Raw genomic sequence first — 19310 nt, 5'->3', positions numbered from 1 at the left:
GCAGTGAGTTTGAACTCTGTGTCTAATACTGAGCTTCAGTAAAGATTCAAGTTGCAGTTATTTATATTTCCTATCACCTTAAATCTTCACTCAAAGACACTCAAGTATCTTTGAGATGAGAAAATCAGACCATGTCATAACTGCTTTAAGTCATACAGAATAGATATCAGAGCCTTAAACAGGCTGACTTCTGCTAAATGGGTCAAACTGGGCAGAAAGTATACACACACATAACATCCTTATAGAATATGATGTAACACTATAGATCAACTTACCTCAGAATATATAAAGCATATAAACAATTACAGCAATATGATGCAACAAACACAGCAGTACTACTAATCCAAAATACTCAAAGCTTCATAGAACTGAAACAAACATTTATTTTAGCTCCATTCTGCTGCTGATACATACTTTAGGTTTCTGAATATTAAACTTGTTGCTGCCTTTCATAGTGTGTAACTTGAAGGCCCTGAGTACTTTCTCCCACACTGAAAACACTGGAATGATAACATTATTAGAACATTACCTAATAAGACTGATTCAGGACAGACAATTAGTTATGTTAAACTTTCCTAGCAGTCATTCACAAACAGGGAACAGTCTGTCTATTCTCTCCATCTGTCAGCTGCTGCTGGCTCTTCCTCCTCCTCTTCCTCACTCACTGCTGAGTTTGTCCTGGTGGATCATCAGGGGTGCAAAGCCTCACAGATGATGTGCAGCAGTGGGTCCCTCAGTCTGTCCTCACTCTGGACACTTGCAGTCGTCACACATGGAAATCAAATGTGTGATAAGCTGCAGGATTCAAACACAAGTGTAACTTATAAATACATGTTCATACTTTTATTCCACAATCAGAGAGAAAGAAACAGAGAGAGTGCAGGACAGACAGACAGGTGACAGTCTCAGGTGTATACACTGCTACAAAACAGCACAAGAGAAGGAGGATTTAGTGTTTGTGTTATTACGAGTGCTAAACAAGAAGAGTTCCAGATGGTACAGTGGACACATGTGTGACTCCTGTGATTAAAGCATCTTTCTTTCAGCTTAACGAGTTAACCGTCAGCTCGTTCAAACACACGTTAAAGTCCGTTTGGCTCGACACCACCGAACAGAGGCAGCAATATAACATAGCTAACATTAACAGTGCAGTGAATCCTGCTTGTGCCGTGATATTCAGGACTGCAAACCGAGCAGCATCACTGACTTTCAGCTTGTTGTGTTTGTGGATATATGACTGACTTTAATTATCCATAAAATCATCACATTCTCTGTAAGATTAAGGTCGACTATTGAACGGCGTATATTTTAAAGTAAAGGCTTTAAAACCAAGTTAGTACAAACATCGCTAATGTCACATAACTTTCCCGACATGTGGCCAACAGTAATGTTTTGTTATTCATTTTTGATTTTCATTTTGTTATTCATTATTAAACATTTGCACATAAATAAGTGACATAATATTCAGTACTTACTTTTAAAAGTTTACTCTTTGGCTGCTCCGCTTCCGCCGTTTTTTCGGCAAACTTATCCACACCCAACACCACGCTATAAAGTCTGGGATATGTTGGGCCACAAATTCTACACCGCCACATCCTTAAAATTCAGGAAAATGAGGGACGCATTTGAGGGCCGCATTTCGAGCAGCCCTTGAATTGGGACAGTCTTCGGCGTGTCGCTGTGACATAATCGGCCTTAAAATGCGGCCTTTAAGGCTGCAGACCCTGAATTGGGATACAGCCCGTGTTTAGTGTCCAGGTGTGGAGTGGAGCTTGTTGTTGGTGTGTGTGAAAAAACTGTAAGTTTGCTTTGTTTCCTCCTTTAACAGTTTGTCTTTAGGAATTTTACTGTTTGTTCAGCTCATGTTTGATTTCTTCACACAACAAACTGTGTTTGTATTTCCGGTGTCTCCATTAAAGTCAGTGTGTAATGTTTTCCTGGCTAACATCAGCTGTGTGCAGCTTAGTTCAGCACAAATCTGCCTCTCCATAGTTCACGGAAACGGACTCACAGCTGGACCAACGAGGACGAGTGTGTCCGCCACTCTGAGCTACGTTCGTGTTTGTGTGCTTACAGTTTGTACTCACTCAGAGTCCACAGAGGACGCAGCGTACGTGATGATGTCACATCCCTTTACTGTCACTGTGATTAATATTTACACACGAGACACCTGCAGAGCTCCGATACTAAGCTAGCCAGACAACATGCTAACGCTAAGAGCTCTTAAAGACACAAGTAAAAAATGTAATTGAGCACTTTGTGAATGAGAGCAGCAGCACAGAGTTAGTTGATGGTCAGATGGTTACAGAGAGAGCAGCAGACTTTGTAAATGATCATTTATTCTAGCTGTAACTTAGACATGACATGTAAATAGACTGTTGGCTCTCCTCATACAGGAAGCAATGCTTCACTTTCAGCTGTTTGAGGATTTTCTGCAGCTGTGAAATTAGGCTGACTGTGAGGAGGAAGTGTAATATGAAACTGGAAGCCTGTGAAACCTGAACAAGCTCACACATGACTGCTTCATCAACATGGAGCTCTGAGTGTTTATTAAAGGATCATTGTGTGAAAGACGCTCTAACACAGCTGACTGCAGCCTTTAGCTGTGAGCACACAGTGTCTCACATTTACATTCACTTTACTATCAAACACACTCAATAACTTTAAACAGCTCCTGTTATCAAGTGAAAATAGCAAAGATTTCAGAGCTGAGCCCCAGTGTTTCTACATCCTAGTGACACCTCAGAGAGTCACAACTCATCAAAGCTTCTCATTATCATCAGGACAGATTTAGGTCAACATCATTTCACATTTCTGTGTCATCATCCATCAAATGTTGACACATAGTGGGTTTGTCATTCTCTCAGCTGACACTGAGATGAAGCAGGAAAGAAGCAGCTGATATTTGGACAGCACACATGATGGAAAGGAGGATTTCAGTTGATGTGCACATGAATGATTTGTGTTTCCTCTGCAGGTGAAGGTAGAAAGTGTGTGTGAGCTGATGTGAATTGAGCAGCATGGATCAGTGTGAGGACAGAGAGGAGGGAGTCCCTCCCTCTAAAAGCACTCTGTGTGGGGAACATGAGAGCCAGACCAAAGCTCAGAGGTGAGATGACCATCTCTAACTGTCCATGACTCTTCTCCATGTCACAGCTCAGCACTCACATCACTGCTCCATCATTATTCACAGGAACCCACCTGGACCTCCACCCAGCTCTGTGTCCTTAAAGAGTGATGTGTTGCTGGATGTCATCAGAAGATTTGAATCTTTTAAAAAGTATTAAGTGATAAACAGTTTCAAAATGTCTAAAATAACATCAGCTGTGTACATGTACTAAATATTAGTACAAGTATTTATATAACTTTTTTCATCATTGTTATTTTTTTTAGGATCCGTCAGAAACCTGAACCCAGCTTTGTGTCCTTACAGAGTGACGGGTCTAAAGGTGCTGTTCCTGACTTTAAATCGGGCGTGTGTGGTCCTGCAGAGAGGTAATGTGTGTTTGTTTGATGAACGTGTGAATGTTGCAGTGTGCTGTTAAACAGTAACACGTGTCCTGATCTGACAGTAGATCATGTTTGTGTTCTTGGTCACATGACACAGGTCAGCTGTTCACACAGAGTTCAGCTTTACAGGCTGGAACAGTTTGGAATAATAATGGGAACAATGGTTCTTATATGGAGCTTTTCTCCTCTGAGCTCTTTGATACTCGCCTCATTCACACATTTATACGTGTGTGCTTCCTCTTTTCCTGTGAGTTTCTATATAAATGATAACACACTGTTAGTGGATCACACTGGGACTGCATCTTTGATTGTTAATCTCACCTTCAGTGTCACACAGACAGGATCTGATGAGCTTCTTGTTCCTATAATGAACTGAGTGATAAAGAAAGCTCCTTTCAAACATCAAGCAGTGATCCAGCTGCTGTTGGCAGCAGCGATCCAGCTGCTGTTGGCAGCAGGCCGACCACAGTGATGAATCTGCAGACAGCTGGATCAATTGACAGATCAGGAATGCAGGATTCATCCGGAGGAGTTTACTACATCTTACTGATGTGCTGATCTCACAGTGACAGCAAGTTTGTTCCACAGTGTTGATGCTGAAACAGTGAAACACAGTCCTGTGTATCAATCCTGACCTTTGACCCTGTAACAGTCATTTATTCTCTGGTCTGAGGGTCTCAGCTTAAAGCTAGAAGATGCTCCGAGATATAAAGTGCAGCTGTAACATTTGATTAAACTGGATTCTGCTGTGAACGTGAAGCTGCTGTGATTCTGTGAGGACTGCAGTGATGTGTTCACTGTCCTCAGTGTGTGTAGGAGTTTGGCTGCTGTGTGTTGTACTAACTGTAGACGAGACACGGTGTGGATCAGCTGATCAGAGCATTGATCGCACTCTAGAAACCTTTGTAACCTGTACACATGAGGCTGAACTAGACTTCTGTTTGCTGCTTAACATTCACATGCTGATCAAAGATGATGAGCGCTTCCAGCGCTCCCCGTGTGCGGCAGCCTGTTACAGCAGCTCTGCTCATTCTGAGTTTCTTTCTTTCTCATCTGTTTTTTTTCTCGTAATTTTTATAACTAAAGTATTAGCAATAAGACTTTGCAATCATGTTCTACTGTTTTGTGTTAGATCTGGTCGTTTTTCTTAGTTTTCTTTTCCACTTTTTTCACCCGTGTCTGGGAACCCAGTGCAGGGATCCTTTGTTTACAGTAGGGATCAGCTGTTAGCACTACGTCCCGCAGCGGTACTGCCGGTGGACAGACTCAACATTCCCAGCGAGCTGAGGAAGAAAAGACACAGGTGTTGTGCTGGAAAGGAGCGCCATCGCCTGAGATTGTTTTGAGTCGACTGTGTGGGAGGTGATCTGTGACGACCACGGAGAGGACATCGACAGCCTTACTACATGCATTACTGACTATATTAATTTCTGTGTGGATAACACCGTACCTACCAGGACTGTGCGGTGTTTCTCCAACAACAAACCTTGGATTACCCCAGAAATTAAAGCTGTCCTCAAGCAGAAGAGGAGGGCCTTCAAATCCAAAGACAAAGAGGAGTTGAAAAGGGTGCAGAGAGAGCTGAGGGGACTGATAAGGAATGGGAAGGACAGCTACAGGCAGAAGATGGAGAACCAGCTTCAGCTTCAGCCAACAACGTTGGCGAAGTCTGGAGAGGCCTTAGAACCATCTCAGGCCACAAACATCAGAACTCTCTGCCTGGGAGGGATGTGAGGTGGGCAAATGAACTGAATCATTTCTTCAACAGATTTGATTCAGCCATGAGGCAGTCTCCAACATCAGCTGCAGACTCACCCACCCCCACTGCTGCTGTTCCACCTCTGACACCTCAGACACTTCACACCTCCTTTATTCACCCTGCTCACGCCTCCCCACCCCCAACAACAGCATCCAATACACACTCAACACAAGGCTCCAGCCTGTCTCTCGCAACCACCCAGGTTAGGAGGGAACTGAGGAGGATTAATGGCAAGAAGGCAGCGGGCCCAGATGGCATCAGCTCGAGGGTCGTCAGGTCCTGCGCGGACCAACTGTGTGGGGTGATGGAGCACCTCTACAACCTGAGCCTGAGGCTGGGAAGAGTCCTACAGCTCCTGTGTTGTACCAGTGACAAAGACTTCACGCCCCAAGGACCTCAGCAGCTACAGGCCGGTGGCTCTGACATCCCACCTGATGAAGACCCTGGAGCAGCTGGTCCTGGCTCAGCTTCGGCACCTGGTGAGCTCATAACTGGACCCACTTCAGTTTGCCTACCAACCTGGCATTGGAGCGGATGATGCCGTCATTCACCTCCCACATCGTTCCCTCGCTCACCTGGAGACCGCTGGGAGCACTGTGAGAATCATGTTCTTTGATTTCTCCAGTGCCTTCAACACTATTCTTCCCTCGGTTCTGAAGGACAAGCTGGAGAACTCAGGAGTGGACCATCACCTCACTACCTGGATTTTGGACTACCTCACCGACCGACCACAGTATGTGAGGACTCAGGGCTGTGTGCCGGACAGGCTCGTCTACAGTACGGGGGCCCCACAGGGAACAGTTCTGGCTCCGTTCCTCTTCAACATCTACACTGCAGACTTCTCCCACAACTCCACCCAGTGCTTCCTGCAGAAGTTCTCTGATGACTCTACAATAGTCGGCCTCATCACTGATGGGGACGACAAGGAGTACAGAGGACTGACCCAAGACTTTGTGGACTGGTGCCAGCTGAACTACCTCCACATCAACACCAGTAAAACCAAGGAGCTGGTGGTAGACTTCCGCAGGCACAAACATCCTCCACTGCAACCACTGAACATCCAAGGTATGGACATTGAGGCTGTGGACAGCTACAGGTACCTTGGTGTTCATCTGAACAACAAACTGGACCGGACTCATAACTCAGACGTCCTCTACAGGAAAGGGCTGTCAGGAACACGCTGTGTGGAGGCAGATGAGGACCCAAATGCAAAACTCACAGAGACTGAAGTGGAACTCAAAAGTGCTGCTTTATTGCAGGACTGACAAAGTAACAAAACTAAACTGGGAGAACTAAACTGAGGACCGAGGGAACACAGGTTCGGGAGGAGACATTGACGAAGCGACACTGAACTGAGAAAGACATGCACATAAATACACAGAGGGTTAACGAGGGAAGTGGGAACACACGGGGAACACAGCTGAGGACAATCACCTATGACAGAGCGGGGAGGACACGAAACCGAAAATACAGACACTGAGATGTGGACCTTAAACACAACACAGAGTACACAAAGAGGAGCACAGAGAGAGGCAGAGAACAAGAAGGAATACAGGAGGGGATGAGGAGAATACAGAACACAAAGGATGGAACACGGTACCAGAACAAACACCACAATACAAGCACGGACACGTGGGCAATCCAAATACCAAACCAAACAATCCTATGAACACAAAGAACAAAATTTAGAACCACAGGAAAACTAAGAACACTGGGTCAAAATGACCCAGAATCATGACAAGGGCAGAGCAGGCTGTACCTGCTGCGGAGACTCAGGTCGTTTGGAGTGGAGGGCCCACTCCTGAAGACCTTCTATGGCTCTGTGGTGGCCTCAGCCATCTTTTACGGTGTGGTCTGCTAGGGTAGCAGCATCTCTGCCGGGGACAGGAAGAGACTGAACAGGCTGATCAGAAGGGCCAGCTCTGTTCTAGAATGCCCTCTGGACCCAGTGGAGGTGGTGAGTGACAGGAGAATGGCAGCTAAGCTGTCATCACTGTTGGACAACATCTCCCACCCCATGCAGGAGACCGTGACAGCACTGAGCAGCTCCTTCAGTGGCAGGCTGTGGCACCCACGGTGTGGGACGGAGAGATTTTGCAGGTCTTTCCTCCCCACTGCTGTCAGACTCCACAACAAAGACTTTAACTGATCAAACACACACATCCACACATGTGCAATAACACTAACTGCAATACTCTTTATCTGACAAAGTTGTATTTTACTCAGTTGTATACAGCATTTGTATTCTATTTTTATCCTATTGTATATTTTATTCTATTTTATTCTACTGTATATAGTATTTTATTTTATTCTATTCTGTACAGTTGTGTACGGTATATATTCTTATTATATTCTAATTTATTCTTCAGAACTTTTGCACTGTCCACTTCCTGCTGTGACAAAACAAATTTCCCACGTGTGGGACTAATAAAGGTTATCTTATCTTATGCTCAGATTTCTATGAGAGTGTTTTCACTCAGTTATTAGTTTTTCAAGGTGGAGAGATGAGATTAAAAATGCCTTTGGCTGTTTCTCAATACTCAAGTACTCGCGTTCTTGGTAGAGATGGCACCATACCACTTTTTTATGTCCGACAGTGATATGAATCCAATATAGTTTAAACAGTTTTTTTTGTTATTTTTAATTAAATGTCTTGCTGCATTTTGTATGAGTTCATACTCAAATTATTATTATTTTATTAAATTAAATTTAAAAAAAACTAATCACTAAAGCTTTTTATTTTTTATTATACTTCTATGAAACAAATTCACTGCACCCAAAATATTTGCCAGTTCAGTAATACTGATCCTTTAACTGAAACTTTTAGCAGAACTTTAAATCTAAGTATTTAAAGTAATATTCAAAAAGTAATTTAAAATGAAATTTTATGCAGATTTCAAAAACGTTTTGGTTTTTGCAATATCAGCATAAATTCATATTTATATTTAATAACTTAGAAAATGGAGCCTTTTATACTTAAAGCTGAACATAAACAGACATCCAGAGGGGAAAGCAGTGCAAATAAATGCAAACACAGCTTCATAACATCCATCTTTTATCTGGATGGATGTCAGTGTGAGCTGTTTCTATCACATTTAACCTCAGTCTGAATTTTGTGTTTTTTTCCAATCAAACTGTTGCTCGGAGAAAAAATGCCTTAAACAAATATGTAGCACCAAATACTGTCAATAGGGCCTGTGCAATGTCCTTGAGAGAGAAAACTTCTCTTCTCTCTCTTAAACTAGTTTAACTGTGCAAGACCCTCCGACAGGTCTTGCACAAAACAGTTGCTCTATCATGTGATGCATACTGCTCTGATGTGCTGAGATACTACCTGGTTTACACCATGTCGCAAGTTTTGTGAGGTGCTTTATTTATGATATTTAATAGATCAGAGTAAATAACAATACAATTTTATTTGTATAGCTGTTTAAAACCGAGGGTACACCAAAGTGCTTCACAGTAATAAATAAACAGTAAAATGATTACACTGAACAATAAATCATTTAAACAAGGTAAAATAGAGAAACAAACAAGGGCATTAGTTAGTAGAGCTAGGCTAGGGAGAATTCATGATAATCCAGAGAAATGAGTAACGATACAGCAATTAATGAGCGGTGAGAATTAGCGAGTCGGAAAAGCCAGGTTGAAAGGTAAGTTTTCAAGCATGTTTTAAAGGATTGAATGGAGTCAGAGGTACGAATGGCAGCAGGAAGATTATTCCATTTATTAGGTTTGGTGCTACAGTCTTCAGACGGTGCCTGAGCTTGGCCAGAAGTAACTGACCAGATGATCGTAAAGAACAGCTGGAAGTATAGAGACTGAGAAGGTCGGTGAGATAGTCAGGGGCAAGGTTGTTTAGGCATTTGAAAGTAAGCAGCAGAAGTCTAAGGAGCTTGGAAGGAGGAGCTTGGAAAGCAAAAAAGGAGCAGAAAAACAAAAAAAAAAGCAAAAAGCGTCTGGACTTCTTTGAGTTGCTTGAAGACGTTTCACCTCTCATCCGAGAAGCTTCTTCAGTTCTGTTCTGAAGAAGCTTCTCGGATGAGAGGTGAAACGTCTTCAAGCAACTCAAAGAAGTCCAGATGCTTTGCTTTCCAAGCTCCTTAGACTACAATGACCTGGATGACTGAGAACCTTCACAGACGTAAGCAGCAGAAATTAAAAATCAATACAAAATTTAATAGGCAGCCAATGCAAATCAGAGAGCACTGGAGTAATGGAGGAAAGCTTTCTAGTTCCGGTTAGGTGACGAGCCGCAGCATTCTGAACGAGCTGTAATCATTAGAGGTGAGTGAGTTGTATACGTTTTTCAAGATCTTTGTACGGTGCTAAACATTTGACCTTGGAAATTTGGGGCAACTGGAAGAAGCCAGAGTTAACCACAGAGGAAACCCGTTTATCCAGCTTAAATGAACTATCCAGGAAAACACCTAGATTACTCTAAGTATCTGTAAGAAAGCAAGCAAAGGGACCAAATCGGGCAGCTAGCTGATCTCATGGAGTTTGACTATCAAATTATCACCATAATCTCAGTTTTCTCCTCATTTAAAATGAGAGAATTGGCTGACAGCCACTCTGTGACCTCTTACAAGCAGTCAGACCAATGAAATGAAGCTGGCAGGTCATCAGACAATTGGAAATAGATTTGAATGTCATCAGCAGTGTTGGTCAAGTTACTTGAAAAAAGTAATCAGTAACTAATTACTGATTACTTCCCCCGATAGATCTTTCAGCCCAATTCTACTTTTTCTGCATAATCCATCATACAAAATGTAATCAAATGGAAAACTCTCTTTTTAAAACTTGTTTTATTAGTTTTAACCTTTTAACTTTATGCATCAAGCAAAACTTTAATTATATGCAACATTCTCTGACTGGAAGAAATTTGTTTAACATTTAAACTTTTTTTCTGCACATTCCAGCACATAAAATATGTTTTTTTTTGTGTGTGTGTGTGTTTACACTCATTCTTTCAAATAGATGAAAGTAAAACACAGCAGAAAATAAATAACATCACAGACTAGCGGTCCTGTTGCTCTATTTTCACCTGTAAAGCAGGAGTGGCATAGGCGGAGGTTTACCCTGGTGCAGGTGTGCCGCAGCGGTCAGTTGAAGAATCCGCGAGTTTCTCTGTGAGTTTCCCATTACGTGGTAGCGCACTCGGTGCTTGCTTGGAAGTTTAGGGGTTTTTTTCCGCTGTAAAAAGATGTTTTCTTCCCACGCACAACGGACACTAATGTTTTAGTCACTTTTTATGGAATCAAACTCAAAATAAGGGTCAGTACTTCCACGCTTTAAACGCTGCATGCTCATACTCTCTCCCGCACTCGATATATGATCCACTGTTGATATGCACACAGCTGTTGTCACGAACGTAGCACTCGCTTACGTCACTGTCATGAGACATTCTCGCAAAAAAATCACAGTTTTAGTAACGCAGTAACGTAGCGTTCCTACGGAAAAGTAACGGTAATCTAATTACCGTTTTTGCAATAGTAATCACTTAATTTACTCATTACCTGAAAAAAGTAATCAGATTACAGTAACGCGTTACTGCCCATCTCTGGTCATCAGCATGACAGTGGTAGGAGATTTGATACTTGTCAAAGAGAGAACCCAGGGGTAACATGTACAAGGCAAACAGTAGAGGGCCCAGCACAGATCTCTGTGGTACTCCACAGCAAACAAGGGCAGTGGGGGATGAGTAGCAGCCCATCATGACAGAAAAAGAGGTAGAATTTAAACCAATTAAGGGCAGAATCCTTGATGCCTATAACATGTTCCAGTCTGTCTAAAAGAATTTTATGGTCTACCATATCAAAAGCAGCAGACAGATCCAATATAATTAAAATGGCAGGGCATTGGGTGGCCGATAAATCACAGCACACAGAGTCATGGGGTGGTGGGGGGGCAGTCAGTTCCAATAATTGAGCCTCAAAGCTAGAGAAAGTAGGAGAAGGCAGTCGCCAAAGTTTACGTTTATTTTTAAAAACCGGGGCTATGCCTCCACCCTTCCTCGGAAGTCTCGGTGAGCTGAAAAAAAAAACACAGTCAGGGGGAAGCAGTTCAGAGAAGGAGAAAAGCTCACCAGGGTGAATCCAAGTTTCAGTCAGGAATAAAACATCCAGGTGCAGGATGAGAAAAACATTTATTCACCAGCGATCTTGTGTTTAACAATGCCATAGGCCCTTAGTCACCTCGTCCCCGACAGAGGCACGTCTCAGCTTGCTTAGGTGCCACCACTGGAAAGGTCGGATAAAATTCAGTCCAACAGGGCAGATCCAGCAATGGTTGAGCAGTTTGAAGTATGGCTGGCGGTGGGAGGTGAATGGAAACTGCCGAAAGTCCTGGATGGGAGAGGAATTAGCTGCAGCATGTGCCTTAAGTAAGGCTTTAAGGCGAACCTGAATTCCACTCCTCTTACCATGCTTCTTGGAGCACCTCTTAAACAGGGAAGGTGGAGGAAGGCAGAAAGTTCTAGTAGATGGGCAGGTACATGGCAGCGTAGCGTCTCCTAAGTCCCAAGATGGCTCCGGCTTGTGGAAGAGAGGTGGCCGGAGGTTTAGCAGAGTTAACCGATCATATGTGATTAAAGCATTGTTTTCTGAGAGGCATGAAGCCAAGACAAGAATAAAAAGCACACAACAGTCTAAATAAAAAGTACAAAAACAGAGACGAGGGTAAGATGAGGTAGGAGAATGAGCAGGATGGCCTGCCGAGCACACTGGCGCCATCTTGGCATCCAAGGTCAGGATCGAACCGGTACTATATATCTGATCTTGGTAGTCCAGACTTCGTAAGTTCACACGCAAGTCCGGACTTCCCAAGAGCACAAGAACACAGTGTGATCGTTTTACAATTGGAATTTGATGAATTAAAATTAATTTAACTGTTATTAATATTTGCAATAGAAATGATTAAAAATAGTGTACATCTATGCTTGAATAGAACAAACAGGTGAGATGTTAGAACTCTTTTATTTTAGTGAACACTCAAACCTACAACAGAGAGCTGCTGGGGTTGGGAAGAGAACTGAACTAATATTTCAAATATAATCATTTTTGGATCAGCCTTCAGAATCTCCACATATTAACATGATCTATCCATCGATCGCTCCCTCGCTCGCTCGCTCCTGGCAACCTTTGATTGCTCTCAGGATAGCTAAGGACTATGGGTGAAATAGGAGAAACCTTCTTTATTTGTTCTGTACTTGAACTAATTCTCCATATTTCCTCCACAGAGTGGACCAGCAGAGCTCAGAGGTTCCCAGAGGTCAGTCTGCCCAGCAGCATCAAACACAGCTGGACTCCATATTTATGGTCTGTACATGTACAACAACTACTGTTACATCTATTCTGTTCACAGTCATCTCCATGCTGCTCTTTGTAGACCAGTGGATTGTCAGAGGGTCCAACATGGATCTGATGTTTGGCTCCATGATTTCAGTCTGATAAAGTATTCTGTTCCAGCTGCTGGAGGACAACATCATCACTTTTGTGAAGAACGAGCTGAAGAAGATCCAGAAGGTTCTGAGCCCAGATTACCCAGAATGCTTAGAGAGTCAGAGTGAGGATGATGAGCAGGGGAGCAGCAGAGAGGCATTTGTGAAGATCACAGTGGACTTCTTGAGGAGAATGAAGCAGGAGGAGCTGGCTGACCATATGCAGAGCAGTAAGAGGATTTCTATAAAGATTTAAGATATTGGTAATAAGTGGAACACTTACAAATCTGTGAAGAAATGTATCAACATGTATTCAAAAAAGTTTATAAAAAAATAAAATGATATTCTTCCTTTGTTCAGAACTTCATGCTGCCATTTGTCATCGTAACCTTAAATCCACCCTGAAGAAGAAGTTCCAGTGTGTGTTTGAGGGGATTGCTAAAGCAGGAAACCCAACCCTTCTGAATCAGATCTACACAGAGCTCTACATCACAGAGGGAGGGACTGCAGAGATCAATGATGAACATGAGGTCAGACAGATTGAAACAGCATCCAGGAAACCAGACAGACCAGAAACAACAATCAGACAAGAAGACATCTTTAAAGCCTCACCTGGAAGAGATGAACCAATCAGAACTGTGCTGACAAAGGGAGTGGCTGGCATTGGGAAAACAGTCTTAACACAGAAATACACCCTGGACTGGGCTGAAGACAAAGCCAACCAGCACATCCAGTTCATATTTCCATTCACTTTCAGAGAGCTGAATGTGCTGAAAGAGGAAAAGTTCAGCTTGGTGGGACTTGTTCATCACTTCTTTACTGAAACCAAAGAAGCAGGAATCTGCAGCTTTGAAGACTTCCAGGTTGTGTTCATCTTTGATGGTCTGGATGAGTGTCGACTTCCTCTGGACTTCCACAAAACTACAATCCTAACTGACCCTAGAAAGTCCACCTCAGTGGATGTGCTGCTGATAAACCTCATTAGGGGGAAACTGCTTCCCTCTGCTCGCCTCTGGATAACCACACGACCTGCAGCAGCCAATCAGATCCCTCCTGACTGTGTTGGCATGGTGACAGAGGTCAGAGGGTTCACTGACCCACAGAAGGAGGAGTACTTCAGGAAGAGATTCAGAGATAAGAAGCAGGCCAGCAGGATCATCTCTCCCATCAAAGACATCACGAAGCCTCCACATCATGTGCCACATCCCTGTCTTCTGCTGGATCACTGCTACAGTTCTGGAGGATGTGCTGGAAACCAGAGAGGGAGAACAGCTGCCCAAGACCCTGACTGAGATGTACATCCACTTCCTGGTGGTTCAGGCCAAAGTGAAGAAGGTCAAGTATGATGGAGGAGCTGAGACAGATCCACACTGGAGTCAAGAGAGCAGGATGATGATTGAGTCTCTGGGAAAACTGGCTTTTGATCAGCTGCAGAAAGGAAACCTGATCTTCTATGAATCAGACCTGACAGAGTGTGGCATCGATATCAGAGCAGCCTCAGTGTACTCAGGAGTGTTCACACAGATCTTCAAAGAGGAGAGAGGACTGTACCAGGACAAGGTGTTCTGCTTCATCCATCTGAGTGTTCAGGAGTTTCTGGCTGCTCTTCATGTCCATCTGACCTTCATCAACTCTGGACTCAATCTGCTGGAAGACCAACAAAAAACCTCCAAGAAATCTAAATTATCTAACAAACCAAAACTCCAATCTCTCCACCACAGTTCTGTGAACAAGGCCTTACAGAGTTCAAATGGACACCTGGACTTGTTCCTCCGCTTCCTCCTGGGTCTTTCACTGCAGACCAATCAGACACTCCTACAAGGTCTGCTGACACAGACAGGAAGTAGCTCACAGACCAATCAGGAAACAGTCCAGTACATCAAGGAGAAGCTCAGTGAGAATCTGTCTGCAGAGAAAAGCATCAATCTGCTCCACTGTCTGAATGAACTGAATGATCGTTCTCTAGTGGAGGAGATCCAACAGTCCCTGAGATCAGGAAGTCTCTCCACAGATGAACTGTCTCCTGCTCAGTGGTCAGCGCTGGTCTTCATCTTACTGTCATCAGAAGAAGATCTGGATGAGTTTGACCTGAAGAAATACTCAGCTTCAGAGGAGGCTCTTCTGAGGCTGCTGCCAGTGGTCAAAGCCTCCAACAAAGCTCTGTAAGTACATTTGTACTCATGTCTTTACTTTTAACATCCAACTGTGTCAGTAAATTATTTCACCAGGCTTTCTGTCTTTTTATGAATTTGTATCCTAAAGTTTTGGAACTGTAACCTCTTTGATGGCTTAAGTACTCGGTGTACTCGAGACGCTGAATCCACCATAAACTCTGTTCATCACAGCTGCTGTTGTGTTATCAGTCTGTGTTTAAAATCTGGGGGCTGCATGTGCCTGATGTTGTAATACTTTATATTCACATGCATGCTCCTAGATATATTTCTACTGCAGGTCTATTTTTAATCACAAATGTTGGTGAAACACTTGCTTTTACATGCATGGTGGGTCCTCCATTAAAGAAAGCATTTGCATTACTCAGTGAATCATTGCAGCCATAGAAACATCCTTAGTTACACTTTAAACTAAACTCTGCTTCGGTCTTCCACAGTGTGTTTGTTGTTCCTTTGTTGTTGTTGGCCTGCTCTCTCCTCTCACTCCAAACTGGTTGCAGTAGATGTTTGTCCCTCCCTGAACCTGCTTTTCTTCCAGTTTTTCTTTTACTCTTTTGTCAAAATGTTGGTACAGACTGTGGTGCAGCACATTAGTTCATCTGTTTTAGCTACTTCCCTTTTAAGCACACCTTCCGTGGTCATCTCTGCTGTGGTTGCTATAAAACTTAACAAGTACTGTATGATGGCCTTTTTTGCACCACATTGATAGCCATGCAGGGCGGCTCACTCCTTGGGCAAGAAGACCGAGGAGTGAGCCATGCTTGGTCAAAGCTTGGTCATTCAAGCTCATTGTTTTCCCCTTGTTGGCTGAAGATAACTTGTTTTTTATCTGACTTAGAGTCATTCTCATTATTGACTTCAAATTAACTCTCAGACTGCTGCTAAAGCTTACCTGGCTGAGCAGGTGACCCATGTACTGAAAGTTAGATTTGTGACTCCAGGGCCTGGTTTGAGTCTGCCCAGCTTACATCTCATCTCATTCAATCATGTTTATAGTCGTCCCACTAGGTGGCGCTCTAACCATTACTGACAAATGGCATAACAAACATTTCCGAGCTCGAGTCTCATCACACCTGCGACGTTTGGGAGAGATTGGACATTGTGTTTTTGAGTGATAGCAGATTACTGCTTTTTGGCGAGTGATTGAAACTCCACGTGCCACCATGACCACCCCGTTTCCCTGAACGTAAAAAGCTTCTCAATTTAACATCACAAAGGTCTTTAGATTCCACACACTGGAGATTGGGTCAATATGATGAAATCCCTTGGAGGAGTTCGTCAAAGAACGGTGCCTGAAAAGAGGGGAAATTGTCGCCAAAATTACACATTAATTTCAAAATGGCTGACTTCCTGTTGGATTTGGGATATTGCTCCAAGAGACTTTTTTGTACATCTTGATTTCTTCCATAAGCTTACCAGGTTTCAGACTCATACATAAAACACAGAGCAGGGGCTGTTGTTTTGAAAATTTGTAGGGGGCGCTGTGGAGCCATTTTGCGCTATTCAATGAAAATGATCACATAAAAGGATAGCGCTCGTCACATTGGAGGTGTGCGCCAAATTTCAAGACATTTTAAACTTTCCAAGCCCCCCAAAAGTCACTTCATTATTCATGGTGAACCGCATTGCCACCAGGGTGCGCCGTTCAGTTTAAAGTCACAATTTTCTCACTGAAGAATCATGAGGAACTGATGGTGATATTCACCGCTTTTGAAGTGGCCACGATGAACCTGTGAAAATCAGTGCATTTCCTGTTGCCACTAGGTGGCGCTCTGCATAATCCTGACAATGGGCATATTGATCTGTTCAGGGCGGGTCTGACATCATGCCTGTAAAGTCTCATACTGATCAGACTGGATTTCATTGAGTTATACTAATTTGTTTCTTCATGGTGAGACATCAAAGTTCGCCATGCTGCTGGGGTCACACCCTTTCACGAAAAGTCACAGTTTTCACTGTAACCCAAGACCAACTCCTTAAGGCTTTCCTGGAGAAATTTGAGGCTGCAGACGTCACCCATCACTATACTATACCCCAAAGTGTAAAACATGACATTTCCTGTTCCCACTAGGTGGCGCTGTCCTTTATGTCAAATATGGCAGTTGAAATATGTTTAGGGGTGGAGCTTTATCATATGTGTGCTCTTTGGTCCAGATCGGACAATGTATGACAGAATGAGAGGCAATAAGATTTTCATGGAGAGTCATCGAAATTCGCCGTGGCGCCACGGCCTCACCGTATCGCAAAAACTCAAAAGCTCCGCAATTTAACATGGCCCAGGTGTGTAGTTGACACTGACCAAATATGAAGTTTATGCAATCAAACTCCAAGGAGGAGTTCACAAAAGTTCGAGGCATGGAAATGGCAAAATTAGAGCCAAAATCTCACCTTCACTTCTAAATGTCGGACTTCCTGTTGGGTTTGCATCAATGGTCCCACTTACTTTTTTGTTCGTCTTGGCATGATACACATGTGTGCCAGATTTCATACATGTAGCTGAAACGATGTGTTCGTAGGGCTGCATTAAACAACACATAGGTGGTTCAAAACCCCACAAGGCTGCCCACTGTGACTGAAACAATGGGACGAGTCGTGACTTCTGAAAATGGGCTCATTGAACGCAGCACGGATAAGCTCTTGGAGAAGCTCGACGCTGTCATGAGCACTCAGACTTTGCTCTTTGAGAGCAAAATTGATAACATCTGGGAGAAGCCCGCGGCTCTCCAACAGGGTATTAAGAGACAAGTGACGGACTGTTAGATCAGCTGTGAAATTGACATGCAGTTGTTTGCGCCAAGGAAAACCACCATCATTTCATGCGGCTAACATACCGGTGCCAGCTGTCGTCTCAAGGCTGGAGCTGAACAACAACACCCTGATAACGACTGTGTTCAGACTGTTTCTCCCATCCTAAGCAAGGCCACCAGGGTTGGCTGGAAGACTGTTTACTTAGCCTGGCAGGGCGAAGGACACTGTCTCAGTTGAACTCTGGACACACACACACACACACATAATAATAATAATAATAATAATAATAATCATAATACATTTTATACGGTGGCCCTGAAGTGCAAACCACAAAAACAAATCACAAAACGCACAACAAATTGAAAAGCGCAAAAACAAATTGAAAAGCGCAAAAACAATTTGAAAAGCGCAAAAACAAATCACAAAACGCACAACAAATTGAAAAGCGCAAAAACAAATTGAACAAGCGCAAAGACAAATCTCTTAACGCAAAAATAAATTGAAAAGCGCAACAAGAAATCACTTAACGCAAAAACAAATTGAAAAGCGCAAAAACAAATTCACTTACCGCAAAAACAAATTCACTTACCGCAAAAACGAATTGAAAAGCGCAAAAACAAATCACAAGACGCACAACAAATTGAAAAGCGCAAAAACAAATTGAAAAGCGCAAAAACAAATTCACTTAACGCAAAAACAAATTCACTAAACGCAAAAACAATTTGAAAAGCGCAAAAACAAATCACAAAACGCACAACAAATTGAAAAGCGCAAAAACAAATTGAACAAGCGCAAAGACAAATCTCTTAACGCAAAAACAAATTGAAAAGCGCAACAAGAAATCACTTAACGCAAAAACAAATTGAAAAGCGCAAAAACAAATTCACTTACCGCAAAAACAAATTCACTTAACGCAAAAACGAATTGAAAAGCGCAAAAACAAATCACAAAACGCACAACAAATTGAAAAGCGCAAAAACAAATCACAAAACGCACAACAAATTGAAAAGCGCAAAAACAAATTGAAAAGCGCAAAAACAAATTCACTTAACGCAAAAACAAATTCACTAAACGCAAAAACAAATTGAAAAGCGCAACAACAAAATCCAGACCGGAAGAGGTAGGTACCAATGCTGCAACAACAGGCATCACTGATTGGATGATGGATCCGGTAGCCTTTTGAACCGAAAGTTGTTCTGCCGAACGTGGTTATGAGAAAGAGCAGTCAACGGCTGTATCCCAATTCAGGGTCTGCAGCCTTAACGTACGGAGCCTCAAGGATCCTCAAGGGCCGCGTACTCAAAGACCGCTAAGGCCGGAAGTGTGAGGCTTGTGAAATGGGACGGTCTAGCCTCCGTCGCGCTGCCCAGGTTGCCTAGCAACCATAACACCAACCGCTGGAAACGTTTCATACAGCTTTGACGGAAATGAAGGAGAACATATTTTGTTCGTGTGTTTGTTTCTACACGAGCTTTGTGTGATTTAATAACTATCTGAGGCTGAGACCACAGGACTGTAAAACATGTTTGTTGGACTTCATATCTGTACTGAACAGTCATTTAAGATTAGCTAGTAAATAACAATTAGCTAATGTTGTTCATGAGACTAAAGTCAGTGTAAATATGATATGGCCAATATTATAGTTATTATATTAATCATAAGTTATTACAGCAGTGAGTTT

General features: G+C 43.0%; 1 long non-coding RNA gene across 1 annotated transcript; it reads left to right on the top strand.

The window, feature by feature from the left end:
• The first annotated feature begins 3047 nt into the window (after nt 1-3047).
• On the top strand, nt 3048-12566 carry LOC120438706. The gene is made up of 4 exons (XR_005612064.1): nt 3048-3109; nt 3194-3280; nt 3394-3495; nt 12510-12566. It is a non-coding gene; the product is annotated as an uncharacterized LOC120438706 (long non-coding RNA).
• Nucleotides 12567-19310: the final 6744 nt, after the last annotated feature.

Source organism: Oreochromis aureus, linkage group 3, assembly GCF_013358895.1.
Source record: "Oreochromis aureus strain Israel breed Guangdong linkage group 3, ZZ_aureus, whole genome shotgun sequence".
Lineage (NCBI taxonomy): Eukaryota > Metazoa > Chordata > Actinopteri > Cichliformes > Cichlidae > Oreochromis > Oreochromis aureus.
This window is presented reverse-complemented; position numbering and strand designations above follow the sequence as displayed.